The sequence below is a fragment of the Phyllobates terribilis genome, unplaced genomic scaffold (genome assembly GCF_046119375.1).
Source record: "Phyllobates terribilis strain yellow unplaced genomic scaffold, ASM4611937v1 Scaffold_2__4_contigs__length_985480577, whole genome shotgun sequence".
In the NCBI taxonomy this organism is placed as follows: Eukaryota; Metazoa; Chordata; class Amphibia; order Anura; family Dendrobatidae; genus Phyllobates; species Phyllobates terribilis.
The window spans coordinates 673,921,047-673,936,335 of record NW_027362762.1 but is presented as its reverse complement, the minus strand read 5'-3'; positions in this window follow the sequence as shown (position 1 = coordinate 673,936,335).

Sequence of the window (15,289 nt, the reverse complement as noted above, 5' to 3'; positions counted from 1 at the left end):
CCACCGCCATAAGATTGCGGAAGGATTCCATCTCCACCAGCCTAAAAGGCAGCATTTCCAATGCAAGCAGTCGTGAAATGTGCGAATTTAGGACTGTGGCCTGTGGGGCGTTAGCTGCGAATTTCCGCTTTCGTTCAAAGGTCTGGGATATGGACAATTGAACACTGCGGAGGGACGTAGACGTGGACGTTGATGCTGTTTCTTGAGAAACTGCCATAACAAGTGAAGACTGAGAGGAGGGGGCATCTTTACATGCAGTATGGACAGGGGATTGCCTTGCACACACAACAGGGGGTTCTATTGCACGCACAACAGTGGAAGAAGCAGTGGTGACACCCGCTGACACTGGTCGTGGACCCTGGGTTTCGCCCCACAAAGTCGGGTGCTTTGCTGCCATGTTCCTGATCATGCTGGTGGTGGTCAGGCTGGTAGTTTTGTCACCCCTGCTGATGCTGGCATGGCAGGTGGAACATATGGCCTTTTTGGGGTTATCAGCAGAGTCTTTAAAAAAATTCCAGACTCTGGAAGACCTATCGCTTGTACTGGCAACGTCCCTCGTGTTGGTGTTACGGGGAATGGTTGCCTGCCTTCTGTCTGCGGCCACCACACTGCTTCTTCCTGCCTGTTGGGGTACTCTGCCTCCCTCCCCCTGTGTGCTGCTGGCCTCACTCTGCATGTCCTCCTTCCACGTTGGGTCAGTTACTAGATCATCCACCATCTCCTCCTCTTCCTCTTGCGCACCTCGATCCTCCTCCTCACTTCCTGGCAATTGTGTTTCGTCATCGTCCACCTCTTGTGACAGATTGCCAAGGTCGACTTCCTGTGGCCGTGGCTGTTCAAATATTTGGGCATCGCAACATGGGATCTCCTCTTCCACCACTTCAAGAGTATCAGGCGAGGGGCCCAAATATGGAAATGGACCAGTGAACAGCTCTTCAGAGTGTCCAAGTGTGGGACCACTTGCTGTCTGACGACACTCGGCATGGTGGGAGGAAGCAGCATCAGGGTGAGGAGGAGTATGCGGTCGAGACTCACGGCTACTAAGAGTTGACCGTGTGGAAGACAGACCGGAGGTGGTGGTGCCCAGGTAACTGGAAGTATTGTCTGCTATCCAATTAATAACCTGTTCACACTGATCAGTTCTCAATACTGGTGTTGTTCTGTGCTTCCCTAGTAATTCGGTCAAGAAGTGGGAGCGAGAAGATGTGGCTGTTGGTTGTGGCACATTTTCACCTTGGCCACGGTCCCGTCCTCTTCACGAACCATCACCAGAACGTCCACTTCCACGTCCCTTGCCACGCGCCTTGCCCATTGTAAATGAAGTAAAATAGCTTACACTTGCACTATCAATGGAAAAAGGGTAAAAAGAGTAGATTAGAACCGTGGAAGAGGAAAACCACAGTTATTGTTTACTGGGGTATACCACACTTTTTAAAATAGAGATATTTGCGGCTGAACAGTGAGCGACACACTCAAACTGCTTTTTTTTAAGATACCAAAGGCCAAAACTGGATAGTACAGCGATTTGACCCGAGGAACTGCGAAACCACACTGGAATGTCGGGCGTACACCAGACTATTTTCAACAGATATATTTGTGTCTGAAAAATCAGGAAGACACTATTATTATTTTTATACAGCAAAAAATGCCAAAAACAGGATAATAGAGATGTTTTACCGTGGAACATCAAAACCACAGTAATAATTTACTGGTGTATACCAGGCTTATTAAAATATATATATATTTGCGGCTGAACAGTGAGCGACACACTCAAACTGTTTTTTTTAGATACAAATGGCCCAAAAGTGGATAATACAGAGGTTTGTACCGTGGAACTGCAAAACCACACTTGTATTTCTCGGGCCTACACCAGACTATTTTCAACAGATATATTTGTGTCTGAAAAATCAGGGAGACACTATTTTTTTTTTTTTACAGCAAAAAATGCAAAAAGCAGGATAATAGAGATGTTTTACCGTGGAACAGCAAAAGCACACTTCTGTCTCTCTGGCCTACACCAGACTATTTTCAACAGATATATTTGTGTCTGAAAAATCAGGGAGACACTATTTTTTTTTTTTTTACAGCAAAAAATGCAAAAAGCAGGATAATAGAGATTTTTTACCGTGGAACAGCAAAAGCACACTTCTGTCTCTCTGGCCTACACCAGACTATTTTCAACAGATATATTTGTGTCTGAAAAATCAGGGAGACACTTATTATTTTTATACAGCAAAAAATGCCAAAAACAGGATAATAGAGATGTTTTACCGTGGAACATCAAAACCACAGTAATAATTTACTGTTGTATACCAGGCTTTTTAAAATATATATATATTTGCGGCTGAACAGTGAGTGACACACTCAAACAGTTTTTTTTAGATACACATGGCCCAAAAGTGGATAATGCAGAGGTTTGTACCATGGAACTGCAAAACCACACTTGTATTTCTCGGGCCTACACCAGACTATTTTCAACAGATATATTTGTGTCTGAAAAATCAGGGAGACACTATTTTTTTTTTTTACAGCAAAAAATGCAAAAAGCAGGATAATAGAGATTTTTTACCGTGGAACAGCAAAAGCACACTTCTGTCTCTCTGGCCTACACCAGACTATTTTCAACAGATATATTTGTGTCTGAAAAATCAGGGAGACACTATTATTATTTTTATACAGCAAAAAATGCCAAAAACAGGATAATAGAGATGTTTTACCGTGGAACATCAAAGCCACAGTAATAATTTACTGGTGTATACCAGGCTTTTTAAAATATATATATATTTGCGGCTGAACAGTGAGCGACACACTCAAACTGTTTTTTTTAGATACAAATGGCCCAAAATTGGATAATACAGAGGTTTGTACCGTGGAACTGCAAAACCACACTTGTATTTCTCGGGCCTACACCAGATTATTTTCAACAGATATATTTGTGTCTGAAAAATCAGGGAGACATTATTTTTTTTTTTACAGCAAAAAATGGAAAAAGCAGGATAATAGAGATTTTTTACCGTGGAACAGCAAAAGCACACTTCTGTCTCTCTGGTCTACACCAGACTATTTTCAACAGATATATTTGTGTCTGAAAAATCAGGGAGACACTATTATTATTTTTATACAGCAAAAAATGCCAAAAACAGGATAATAGAGATGTTTTACCGTGGAACATCAAAACCACAGTAATAATTTACTGGTGTATACCAGGCTTTTTAAAATATATATATATTTGCGGCTGAACAGTGAGCGACACACTCAAACTGTTTTTTTTAAATACAAATGGCCCAAAAGTGGATAATACAGAGGTTTGTACCGTGGAACTGCAAAACCACACTTGTATTTCTCGGGCCTACACCAGACTATTTTCAACAGATATATTTGTGTCTGAAAAATCAGGGAGACACTATATTTTTTTTTTACAGCAAAAAATGCAAAAAGCAGGATAATAGAGATTTTTTACCGTGGAACAGCAAAAGCACACTTCTGTCTCTCTGGCCTACACCAGACTATTTTCAACAGATATATTTGTGTCTGAAAAATCAGGGAGACACTATTATTTTTATACAGCAAAAAATGCCAAAAACAGGATAATAGAGATGTTTTACCGTGGAACATCAAAGCCACAGTAATAATTTACTGGTGTATACCAGGCTTTTTAAAATATATATATATTTGTGGCTGAACAGTGAGCGACACACTCAAACTGGTTTTATTAGATACAAATGGCCCATAGAACTGCAAAACCACATTTCTCTGGCCTACACCAGACTATTTTCAACAGATATACTTTTTTTTTTTTGGGGGGGAGGGGCACCAAAAGGTTAATAAGATGGGTATTTAGATAAAAAAAAAGGATTTTTCCTGGCCCCCATGACCTGGAGCTAAGTCCAGCAATTTCAGCAACAGGAGCAGCACACAGGACTGTAATGCAGCGTTTGCTGGTATAACCACTGGGTCTCCTATACAGCCTGCCTGCCTGCCTGCCTGATATACCTGGGATGGATATTAGTCCTGAGAAGGACTGTTTGTTTGATCTGGCAGCATTTACAGACCCTACACTAACTATTTTGCAGGATATATCTCTCCCTAAATCAGCAGCGCTGTCCCTACACTGTCTGATCCGGAGCGACTGTGTCCAAGATGGCGGCGCCCGGTTTTAAAGACTCGAGGTGACGCTGTGCGGCCAGCCAATCACTGTAATGCCCACAAACAACATGGCTGCGGCATTACAGTGACTGGCTGGCAATCCCTGCATGTTCATTGGCTCTGTAAAGAGCGCCAAACATGCAGGGCGGAGACCCGAGCTCCCGCCCGAGTAACCCGGAAATGCTCGGTGCTCGCCGAACATCCCGAGTAGCGTGATGCTCGGGCGAGTACCGAGCAGTGTCGAGCATGTTCGCTCAACACTAGCTCTAAGCCTTTCATAGCCTGGGCATTTTTTCAGATCGATAAGGATGACCCAACTTGCGTTATCTGTAATATTTGTCACCAAAAGCTAAGTAGAGGCCAAAAAATCCATAGTTTGAGTACTTCATGCATGAACCGTTACATGGATATGAAGCATAAGTTGCAGTGGGAAGGTCACTGTGCTACAATGCGGAGCAGCGGGCCGGGCCAACCACCGTATGCCCCATTTTGGGCATCTGCGGCCTCTTCATCCTCTGTGACTGGGGGAACAGCAGTCACACATGTTTTTGGACGCAGACCTGCCACCTCTTTACCTGCAAAAGCCAGTGTGATTGGCAGGTCATCATTTCATTTGGAATTGGAAACACCAGCTGTTGTTGAGCGCTCTACGACATCGAGAGCACCACCTTTGGATCAAGGCAACCTAACTTTTCCGCCTGCATCTTCCTCACAGACCGGAAGTTTGCCGGGGTCACCCTACTCAACCCCGTCTAAGCACAACAGCCAGCCCTCGGTCTCTCAGATGTGGACAAGTAAAAGACCATTTCCTCCTAGCCATGACAAAGCTAAGAGGTTGAATTTAACCATCTGCAAGCTGATGGCTACAGAAATGCTACCTTTCCACCTGGAGGACACAGAGGATTTTCAAGACCTTATGTCCGTCGCAGTGCCCCAGTACCAGGTGCCCAGTCGGCACTACTTCTCAAAGAAAGGTGTGCCTGCACTACACCAGCATGTCGCATACATCACCCCGTCTTTGAGAAACTCTGTGTGTGAAAATGTGTATTTCACCACAGACACTTGGACGAGTAGGCATGGACAGGGGCGCTAAATGTCGCTGACTGGGCACTGGGTAACTATGGTGACAGCAGGACAAGGGGCTGCTGTCCAAGTCTTGCCATCCCCACGAGTTGTCCGTCAATCCTCTTTATCTAGAAGTTCCTCCACTGCTTCTGCCTCCTCAACCTCCTCTCGGTCCTCCACCTGCACCCAAAGCCTGTCTGGTAATGCCACCCGCTTTCTAACTGCACACCTCCTTACTATGCTGGCAGCAGGGCTCAATGGCATCAGGTGGTGTTTACTTTGAAATGTCTGGGAAATGTGAGTCACACAGCTGAGGAGTTGTGGTCAGCTCTGGAGACCCAGTTTCATGAATGGTTGTCTCCACTGGACCTGCAACCAGGGAAGGCCGTGTGCAACAATGCTGCAAACCTGGGTGCGGCAGTTCGCCTGGGCTATGTCACACATGTGCCTTGTATGGCTCACGTGTTGAACCTGGTTGTTCAGCAATTTTTATCCCACTGTCCCGGACTAGATGGCTTTCTGCAGAGGGCACAGTGGCTGTGTGCTCACTTCCGCCATTCGCATCCCGCAGCTCAACGACTTACACATGTTGCAGTGACTGTGGCAGCACCGACAAGCCCTGGTGCAATAGGTTCTGACGTATAGCCTGGGCCAACGAGATCCAGAGGTGGGGCAAATCACGCTGCAGAAGTGGTCTCAGATCAGGGACCTATGCACCCTTCTGCACAGTTTTGAAATGGCGACGAAGATGTTTAGTGCTGACGATGCCATTATCAGCATGACTATTCCAGTGATTTACATGCTGGAGCACACGTAAAACAGAATTCGGAGTCATGTGGTGGGACAAGAGGAGGTGGATGAAGTAGAGGAGGAGTCGTATGCGGAAGGGATAACATCTCCAAGGTCCAGACGGTCGGCAGCACCAAGGCGGCAGGCATGGGAGGGTGGAGGAGAAGGATTAACCAGGGTGCATGGTAGCAGCCAAACTGTTGAGGAAGGTGCAGGAGCCGAAGAAGAAGTGGAGGACGAACTGGCGATGGGCATGGAAGACTCATCAGATGAGGGAGACCTTGATCACATTTCTGTTGTGCGAGGTTGGGGGGAGAGGGCAGAGGAAGGAAGCATGATTCTTACCTCGCTACCAACACAACAAGGACTCGGTCCTCCTGGATGCGCCAGACACATGAGTGCCTTCTTGCTGCACTACCTGCAAAATGACCCTCGGATTGTCAGAATTCGAAGTAATCCCGACTTCTGGGTTGCCACACTCTTAGATCCCGGTACAAAAGTAAATTTGCCAAAATAATTCCTACCATAGAAAGGAATTCACGCATGCAGGAGTATCAGCTGAGGCTGTTGCAGAATCTTACATGTGCTTTTCCACAAAACACCAGTGGTGCACGCAGTGAATCTCACAGTTCTAACTTGCCAACCGTGGGACTGTCGAGTCTTCATCACTCAAACCGTAACAGTAACACAGTATCTGCTGGTAACAGCAATTTTGTGGTATCGTTTCACCACTTTTTTAGACCATCCTTTGCAAGGCCACAGGAAGTCTGACACATAGTCAACGCCTAGAGAGGATGGTACAGGAGTATCTCCAAGTGAACAATGAAGCCATGACTGTGTTACTGGACCCTTGCTCATTTTGGGCTTCTAATCTGGAAAAATGTCCAGAGCTCACCACTCACGCCTTGGAGATCTTGTCATGCCCTGCAGCCAGCGTTCTCTCTGAACGTGTGTTCAGCGCTGCTGGTGGTGTACTGACAGGTAAGCGCACGCGGCTGTCCACTGAGAATGTAGACAGACTCACGTTCATAAAGATGAACAAATCATGGATCCGCAACGACTTTTCTTACCCCTGTGTCATCCTGGGGAGACTAAAAGCTTGAGGATTTGGTAAAATCACCTCACTAACCGTTTTAAGCAACTCTGGGGTAATTGATGCCACTTAAGTGTTGCCTGTGCCACAATTTTTGGAAAAAATGGAGACTCTTTTTGGAGTCCCCTTGCTGGGTTTTTCGTGACGTTGGCATCATCAATTCCAGGTGGGTTGGGTCGCTCCCCCCCCCTTTTAATCGTAAGAAACTACATACACTATGGCTTGGGGTAACACAGATGGTTGAGTCTGAAGAGCTGTTTACTCAGAGGTCTGCTCCAAAGCTTCAGTGTCTGCTAGTCAGTGTAGTAGCCCAGCTCTGAAGCAAGCTACACCGCCTGTGTATCTAATAAGAATTTTTAAAAGCATCTAGCCTAGGCAAACTGTGGTGACCCCCAACCAAGCCCAGATGCTCAGCCCCCCTAAGGCCCCCCTTTCTTTGACAATACAATAATGTAACTCTTACAACTGGATGGGTGAGGATCGGTCACAGCTTTATTAACTCTTTATACTCATTCCATTAGAAAGGCTTTTTATTTCTAAAATAATTCAGCTTGTTGCAGCATGCCCTGTGTCTCCACACCGGCAAGTTGGCCAACAAGTGTAACTCTCCAACATGTCCTTTCTATTTCCAGGCCACGGAGGATCCTGCGTACTCGTATGCAGGACTCTGACCCCCATCCATCACTCTTAATGCTTGTTCCACTCCGTTCTGGAGTCCTGACAGGAATATGTCCAGTCCAATATCCATTAAGTGAACAGCGTCGGGCCGTATGAGGCCTACTTTATCTCCTTCCAGTTGTCGGTGTCGTATCACTACACCGCCTCTGTCTCTTCTAAATTTTGCCATCTAAATATTTATTACCCGCCTTGTCCGTTCGATGGCCGTGATGTCTCACACACCTTGCAATACCGCTATCGGCACAATCTCTGACCATACTATAGTTAATTTTGTGAAAAATTCTCTGAAGCGCTCAGTGTCTCGTTTCATTATTGCCTTTAGTTATGCACCCTTGTGATGACCTAGGTCGCTGGCTCCGGCCTGTATAACTAAGATGACCGGACCTCTTGCCTCTCTCCCTACCTTGATTACCTCCATTAGTACCTGTGGCCATTGCAGGCCTCTAATACCTCTCCAGTTGAAATATGTGTCAAGAAACTCTAATTTCCTCCCACCTGGGTGGACTTTCGCCCTTTTTTCTGCCCAATACATATACGAGTGGCCTATCACCCACACTGTTGGCTTAGCGTCATCTGTAAAAGAAACAAAACATGTTAGGATAACAAGTCCGGTCTTATGTATCTCGCCAAACACGTGGATTGCCATCTCCCTATCCTCTGAACTTCCGTTTCTGACAGTCCTGCTCTGGCTGCTTCCGTGGCCGCGCCTATGTGGAATGAGTGTGTCCCGTAATCTTTGGGGTGGTTCCCTGCCGATGTTAGGAATTTATTAAATATAGCTTGGAACTGGTATCTTGATAATGGCGTTCCATCAATGTGTGATAGGAAGAAATTACTTTGTGATCTGATGGTTATATATGTTTTTACTATTGTTACCCGACTCAGTGTACCGTTTATGGGTTTTAGAATTACCCAAGTGCACCTGCCCGCTGGAACCGTTTTCGATTTGCGTATGCGTAGACGTATTGCATTATTGGCTATGACTACATCCTGGTGTAATAAGCCTTCACTGGTGGTAATTTTGGATTGAGGGACTAATTTGCTTATGCATAGCACCCCGAAGAAGGCAATCGCAAATGCAGTAGACAGTATTGTTGCTTCAAATTGTGAGTGTCATGTTAATGGTGTTAGGGATATGATGTGAGAAATCAGTTTTAGCGACACGGGACGAGATGTCTACACTCCTGACTTGGCTGACCACTTTTCCACCCTTTTATGGATTGTCTGATGATGAATCTCTCTGTCACATCTCCCCAATTCAGTAGTTGGAAGTGAAATGCTACTCCGGTCAGACACCACTGTGCTGATGCCCCTGATATGCCCCTCATCATTAGCTGGTGGAGAAATTCTATAGTGACTTGTAATCTGGCTTGTTCACATTGGTCAACCCGTCTGCCTGCTACTAGTCATGTCCACTCTTCCCATGCCTTACCGTATGCTTGCCACGTCGACGGGGCAACTGACGCTCTGAATTAATGGCATCAACTATTCGCCACTAGAACCCATAGGGAGGGTGAGCAACTGTTGCCCAATGGGTGGGCGTTGGGGAGGAGCTCTGTGAAAATCTGCCAATTGAATTTTGATAAAGCGTTAGCAGCAGCGTTAGACCCCTCAGCATCGTGGCTAGCGCGGACCCATACATTGTGTTTTAGGCACAGGAATGCTAGCCGGCGTAGTAGGCCTAGCACTGGGAGAGACGATGATGCCATCTTATTAACGCAGTGCGCTAGGCTGGTGTTTTTTGTTATGAAGCATATATTTTTGTTAACCAGGCGTGCGCCCCATATTTCTATTGCTACCACTATTGGGAAGAGTTCCAGGAGTGTCTGTTTTTTTGTCAGCACTTGTTCTACCCAATACGGAGGCCATAAGCTTGGGCACCATTGGTTATCTAGCATCGCTGCATATCCGCACAGATGGGCTACTCCAATGAGTAACAGACACTGCTACCGGCCCAAAATGTTTTACTTGGCTAGATGCAGTAAAAAATTGTTATTACATACAAAGGTGGTGTAGCTTGGTACAGATGGGCTACTACAATGCGTAACAGACACTGCTACAGGCCCGAAAGGTTTTACTTGGCTAGATGCAGTAAAAAATTGTTATTAAATACAAAGGTGGTGTAGCTTGGTACAGATGGGCTACAACAATGAGTAACAGACACTGCTACAGGCTCAAAGTATTTACTGGGCTAGATGCAGTAAATAATTGTTATTAAATACAAAGGTGGTGTTATGCACACGCCCAGACAGACTGGCGTGTGTGTGTTTAATGATCCCACTGGACCATGAACCGGAGAGTGCCTGGAGGGGAGTAACTAAGTGTCTACCCAATCCGACCAAGGTCGCACGACGGTTAACTACACCAGTGCACCAGGGAGGAACCGAGCAGAGGGACCAGGTGCCACTCCAGGTCAGACCCCGGACACGGCTGTTGACCCACACCGGAGAATACAGGAACAGGCAGATTAGGCTGACACACTGACTGGTGGGTATAGGCAGGCACGGCAGGTATGCAGACAGGCGGGCACTGGTAAGCATGACTGGTATGCAGGCAAGGAGTACTGGCAATCACGGCTGGAGTGCCGACAGGGAGGCACTAGCAGGTTGGAGCACAGACTGGATAAGGTCCAGTACAGACTGGGACTCAGGAACCGAACCGCAGATGCGGTAGACAAGCAGAGCAGAGCGAGGCCGTCGGAGAGGTGAACAAGAGCGGAGCAGGGCAAGACCGCCTGGAGCGGTGAGCATAAGCAGGACAGAGCGAGACCGCTTGAAGAGGTGAGCAAAGGCAGAGCAGAGCGAGGTCGCCTGGAGCAGTGAGCTAAGCAGAGCAGGCAAGAACCGCTGGAGCGGTGAGCAAGGCAAAGCAGGCAGAAACCGCCAGAGCGGTGAGCAAGGCAGAGCAGAGAGAAACCGCCGGAGCAATGAACAATGCTGAGCAGAGCAAAGCCGCAGGTGCGGTGGACAAGGCTGAGCAGAGCGAAACAGCAGGTGCGGTGGACAAGGCTGAGCAGAGCGAAACCGTAGGTGCGGTGGACAAGGCTGAGCAGAGCGAAACCGCAGGTGCGGTGGACAAGGCTGAGCTGAGTGAAACCGCAAGTGCGGTGGACAAAGCAGAGCAGAGCGGGCAGAAACCGCCAGAGTGGTAAGTAAGGCAGAGCAGAGATAAACCGCAAAAGCGGTGAGCAAAGACAGAGCAGACGGGACAGGGCTCTGTTCACACGGAACAAACAGGAAGGAAAAGGCAGAACCAGATACACACAAGGTACTTGCAAAGAAGTAGCGAGTGGACTCCAACTCACAAACAGAAGTACAGCGACAAGGAGTAGGAGTTAGGTGCAGGTACAGACTCGGCAGAAAAAGAGAGGAAACGGACAAAGAGACGAATCAGGTAACAGGTTAGGAGACAGTTCAGACAGGAACTGTACTGCAAAGAAATACAGGAACGAGCCTAGGTATAGCCAAGTGCTGGTTCAGACACTGCAGCAAAAGGGAATGTACGGACATAAAGAAAAACAGGAAACTGGCTAGGAGAGTGTTCAGACAGGAACTGAGTGTTCAGACAGAAACTGACACTGCAGCGAGATACAGGAGCGAGTTTGGGTATGTGGCCCCCAGAAAAGGCGGAATGAACAGGCTAGGAGCGTGTTCAGACTGGCCTGGAAATACAGCCTCCAGGAAGGCGGACAGACTGGCAAGGAAACACAGATAACAAATCTAGATATGCGGCCCCTAGAAGGTGGGACGAACAGGCTAGGATACAGTTCAGACAGGTACTGCTACTGAAAGAGATTCAGGAGCCAGTATGGGAATACAGTCCACAGAGTGGCAAAAGCAGGCAAGAACAGAACAGGACCTGGCACATTCAGAGACAAGGAGCACACTGAATGATAGCGTTGCTCAGGCATCAGCTTCCAGGTGAAGCTGGATTATATATCCAGTGACTGACAGCAATAGGCTGAGGACGCATTAGGGGTGTGCCCACAGCAGCTACAAGAAACAGGAAGTGACCGGGCCGCCGCCCTAAGCAGCCAGAACAGAGGCAAGCAGACAGCATGGAAAGAAGCCAGGCTAGCAGACTGGACTGATGATCAAGTTTGCGATCTTGCGTGGTGAGAGATGGTGCACCATGCAAGCCAGCCACCAGGTATGTTACAGGTGGTGTAGCTTGGCACAGATGGGCTACTACAATGCGTTACAGACACTGCTACAGGCCCAAAAGGATTTACTGGGCTAAATGCAGTAAAAAATTGTCATTAAATGCTAAAGTGGTGTAGCTTGGTACAGATGGGCTACTACAATGAGTAACAAACACTGCTACAGGCCCAAAAGTATTTACTGGGCTAGATGCAGTAAAAAATTGTTATTAAATACAAAGGTGGTGTAGCTTGGTACAGATGGGCTCCTCCGCTGACTACCAGACACTGCTACTCTGCCCAAAGCTTTTACTTGGCTAGATGCAGTAAAAAATTGTTATTAAATACAAAGCTGGTGTAGCTTAGTACAGATGGGCTACTACAATGAGTAACAAACACTGCTACAGGCCCAAAAGTATTTACTGGGCTAGATGCAGTAAAAAATTGTTATTAAATGCAAAGGTGGTGTAGCTTGGTACAGATGGGCTCCTCCGCTGACTACCAGACACTGCTACTATGCCCAAAAGGTTTTACTTGGCTAGATGCAGTAAAAAATTGTTATTAAATATAAAGGTGGTGTAGCTTTGTACAGATGGGCTACTGCAATGAGTAACAGACACTGCTACAGGCCCAAAAGTATTTACTGGGCTAGATGCAGTAAAAAATTGTTACTAAATACAAAGGTGGTGTAGCTTGGTACAGATGGGCTGCTACAATGCGTAACAGACACTGCTACAGGCCAAAAAGGATTTACTGGGCTAGATGCAGTAAAAAATTGTTATTAAATACAAAGGTGGTGTAGCTTGGTACAGATGGGCTACTACAATGAGTAATAGATGCTACTACAGGCCCAAAAGTATTTACTGGGCTAGATGTAGTAAAAAAATTATTATTAAATACAAAGGTGGTGTAGCTTGGTACAGATGGGCTACTACAATGCGTAACAGACACTGCTTCAGGCCCAAAAGGATGTACTGGGCTAGATGCAATAAAAAATTGTTATTAAATACAAAGGTGGTGCAGCTTGGTACAGATGGGCTACTACAATGAGTAACAGACACTGCTACAGGCCCAAAAGTATTTACTGGGCTAGATGCAGTAAAAAAATTGTTATTAAATACAAAGGTGGTGTAGCTTGGTACAGATGGGCTACTACAATACGTAATAGACACTGCTACAGGCCCAAAAGGATTTACTGGGCTAGATACGGTAAAAAAATGTTATTAAATACAAAGGTGGTGTAGCTTGGTACAGATGGGCTACTCCACTGACTACCAGACACTTCTACTCTGCCCAAAAGCTTTTACTTAGCTAGATGCAGTAAAAAATTGTTATTAAATGCTAAAGTGGTGTAGCTTGGTACAGATGGGCTACTACAATGAGTAACAAACACTGCTACAGGCCCAAAAGTATTTACTGTGCTAGATGCAGTAAAAATTGTTATTAAATACAAAGCTGGTGTAGCTTTGTACAGATGGGCTCCTCCGCTGACTACCAGACACTGCTACTATGCCCAAAAGGTTTTACTTGGCTAGATGCAGTAAAAAATTGTTATTAAATACAAAGGAGATGTAGCTTGGTACAGATGGGCTACTACAATGAGTAACAGACACTGCTACAGGCCCAAAAGTATTTACTGGGCTAGATGCAGTAAAAAATTGTTACTAAATACAAAGGTGGTTTAGCTTGGTACAGATGGGCTACTACAATGCGTAAAAGACACTGCTACAGGCCCAAAAGGATTTACTGTGCTAGATGCAGTAAAAAATTGTTATTAAATACAAAGGTGGTGTAGCTTGGTACAGATGTGCTCCTACAATGCATAACAGACACTGCTACAGGCCCAAAAGGATTCACTGGGCTAGATGCAGTAAAAAATTGTTATTAAATACAAAGGTGGTGTAGCTTGGTACAGATGGGCTACTACAATGTGTAACAGACACTGCTACAGGCCCAAAAGTATTTACTGGGCTAGATGCAGTAAAAAATTGTTATTAAATACAAAGGTGATGTAGCTTGGTACAGATGGGCTACTCCACTGACTACCAGACACTGCTACTATGCCCAAAAGGTTTTACTTGGCTAGATGTAGTAAAAAAATTGTTATTAAATACAAAGGTGGTGTAGCTTGGTACAGATGAGCTACTACAATGAGAAGCAGACACTGCTACAGGCCCAAAAGTATTTACTGGGCTAGGTGCAGTAAAAAATTGGTATTAGATACACAGGTGGTGTAGCTTGCAACAAAGATAGGCTATTCCACTGACTAACACACACTGCTAGAGGCCTAAAAGGATTGGCTTAGCTAGATTTAGCCAAATGCTTTGAAAAACACTTGCACAGCAGTGGCACAGACCTGCCTGTCAAAAAGTGATAGGATTTTCTGTAACCTAGCCCTCAAAAGGGCAAGAATTCCAACTAGTTTCTACTCCCTAAACCTATCTGTCTATTTAAGAGCAAATTCGCTTGCAATTCACACAGTTACAAAGTATAGCGCCCACAGCAACAGCGGTGCCATCTAACACTCAGCTGTAGCAGTGAGAAAATGGTGGCGACGGGGAAAATGGCTGGGTCTTATAGGGCAAGGACATGTGACATACACAGCCAATGACATATGCCCTTGCTTATGTGGAAAAAAAGCACTTTGCTGCGTGTTTGCGCTGCTGATAGGCTGACAGACTGCTCCTCCCCACTGTAAATGCGGGAAAGAAAAAAAAAATGGAGATTGGCATTATTTCTGCAGAGATCCATCCCCTTCCCCTCCCCCCGCCCACTCTACACTGAAACTGTCTATCAACATTGATTAACAGTATTACAGTGAAAAAATCCAGTTACGATTTTGGTGCACGAACAGTTATCGAACATAACCTCGAACAGCCGGATTTTTTGCAAATCGTTCGGGTTCGTCGAACGGCTCGAACACCGCCCAAAACAGCTCGAATTTGAGATTGGTGAACAGTTCGAGTCGAACACCACTCATCTCTACTCCCCAGGCCTTACTATTTGATGATTACTATTTATCTCCTATATATCATTATCCTATATGTTATAAATACATATATTTTCATGATAAGACTTCACATGCACACTATGTATTTTGTATTGTGGGAGATAATTCTGTATTTATACATATGATGGGCATCTTTTGTGCAATTATCCTCATTTAGGACTCATAGGATGATTTTTCATTAGGCCCATGGACTCAGGTGGACAGCTCTTTTGAATCACTGCTTTAGATTTTGTTATCCTTGCCTTATTTATATACTCCTTTGCTAGATGTGGCACTTTGTGTCTCCTCCTTCCTTTTTTGTTTTTTAATTTTCTGTTTTTATGTATCTTTCATTAATGAAAAATTTAACTTTTACATGAATACGCTTTAG